This window comes from Pinus tabuliformis, chromosome J (assembly GCF_031772625.1).
Source record: "Pinus tabuliformis cultivar Carrire ecotype Pingquan chromosome J, CPIR1, whole genome shotgun sequence".
NCBI classification, from domain to species: Eukaryota; Viridiplantae; Streptophyta; class Pinopsida; order Pinales; family Pinaceae; genus Pinus; species Pinus tabuliformis.
This window is the reverse complement of record NC_142295.1, coordinates 386,368,271-386,370,486: the sequence shown is the minus strand read 5'-3', so window position 1 is coordinate 386,370,486 and position 2,216 is coordinate 386,368,271. Positions and strand designations below refer to the sequence as shown.

The 2,216-nt window shown below is 39.9% G+C and overlaps 1 pseudogene; it reads right to left on the bottom strand.

Annotated features, from left to right (window-relative positions):
* Positions 1-406: 406 nt before the first annotated feature.
* Positions 407-2,001, bottom strand: LOC149227404 (uncharacterized; annotated as a pseudogene).
* Positions 2,002-2,216: the final 215 nt, after the last annotated feature.

Sequence of the window (2,216 nt, the reverse complement as noted above, 5' to 3'; positions counted from 1 at the left end):
TTTTTTTTATAAAAGTATGTGGAACTAATTTCTCCACCTTACTCTCAATAAGTCATTGTTTCAATATATCCAATGCATTGGCTTCTCACGGTCCACTATCCTTAACTACCAATTCAACACAATCAATTATTTAGAAAAGACTCGTTCCATTTTAAACGGCAATAGTTACAATGTTGACTGCCCAAAACATTCAAATATTGATATTCAACTAGCGCATATGGCACATAGGCTCTGCAAAAAAAGAAGCATTACTAATTACACGAGAAAAATAAATATAAAGCTAGAAAACTTGCAAAAATGCTTCTTACAGAAAGATAGCTTTTGAAACTTACTATTACAGTGCAATTTATCTTTAAGTTTTCAATGTGTGTTTCTCAGTAACATAAGTGCCCCTAAGTTGCTTTTCTCAATCTTGAACTGTACTTTTTTCCATCACATCAACCATGCTATTTGAAGGTTTATCCATATCAGTAAATGCGGGTGCAACAATTTTCTAGCTAGAATCAATTTCTGTGACTAGAATATTTCTTTGAGACTCAGCAGATAGACCTTCTGGTGGCTGTAAAACTGAGGAAGTCTTGGGAGCAGTTAAAGACTGAACATTAGCTTCTATAACCTGACTTGTAATATTTGATATTCTGGTGAGAGATGAAATTCTTCTGGAGTTGCTTCTCCAAAATGACACACAGGAGTTGCAAGGGCATCTTTTACTTCCTGAGATCCTTGGCCCAGGTCAATTGTTGATAATTCTTTGGAAGCATGGATTAGTTGTAACCAGTAATCAGTCTTTGGCCGCCAGCAAACTTTCCACAACGGTACTATTTCCTCAGACTGGTCATGGTCATACCGAACCAAGAACCTACACCTACAACCCCGAGCATCATGTTGACTTCTTTGGGCATCCAAGACATGGGCATCAAAGTATAATGCTTGCTCTTTACCTTCCTGAAAACAAAGTATGAGATCTCCTGAAAGCACTGCTACACATTCAGAAGCTTCGCAAGGAAGTGAACGTTGTCTCACACACTTTTTCACATTGACCCATTCATCTTCCTCTGCTCCAAATCCAACAAACCTTACCCGAACTTCCACGCCCCGTCTCTTGAGGATTTTGCCTCAAACTCCATTTCTGAAGCATCTTGGTCCGTTCTTCCTGAAGAAATAGCTATAGAATTGGTCACAACTCTCTTTGCTCTTGAATCATCACGATGTGAAACGACTGTTTTTCCTGGAACCTTGGTACCCTTTGCTTTTTGTGCATACTTCCTATTTTGAAACCAAGTCCATACCTGCTTCCATTGCACAAGAGTTTTCCCAGCCCTTTCTGTTGTTGCACTGAACTTCTCTGCAAGTGATGATAGTCGTCCATGAAACCCCATCTGGTTCAGGCATTTCCCAAAATAGCCTTAAGGCTTCATCAATATAACCATTATGTGCATACCCTGCAATCATTGCAGTCATCGCAATGACACTTCGTTCAGGACATTTGTCAAACACATTGTGTGCATCCTCCACTCTCCCACATTTCACATACATATCAACAAGTGCACTGCCAACGAACAAATTAGTCTCACATCCAAATCCGATTATCTCTTGATGAATCTCCTTGCCAATTTCCAGAGCTCCTAAATTTGCACAAGCCGGGAGAACACTGGAAAATGTGAACTTATTCAGCTGGACACCTGTTGTTTGCATTTCATAATACAATGCCAAAGCAGTATCACTACACCCGTTCCTTGCATAAGCTGCAATCATGGTAGTCCACGAAACTACGTTTCGTTCAGGCATTTCATCCATAGCCCGACGAGCCTCTGCTAGATCCCCCCCCCACTTGGCATACAAGCTCACCAGCTTGTTGACCGCGGAGAAGTGTGGTTTAAATCCCATTTGAATCATGTGGCCATGGACCAATTTACTCAGTGTTACAGATTGCTCATTAAGGCACACCTGCAAGAGAGACGTATAAGTAGATGTCTGTACACGAATGCCTTCATTATCCATATGACTTAAAATTCCAAGCGCATGTTTCAGCTGGCTCAGAGTTTAAGCTTCATAGCTTGACCATGTCTGTATTTACGCTCAGGTAGCCTAATGTTTATTCCTATTCCTACATTCTTAAACTCCATATAATGGGTTAAAATGTTGTTTGAAACGAAAATAGCTTGTTACAACGTATATTTACAACTATGCTTCATTTACTGTGTCCTATTTTATTT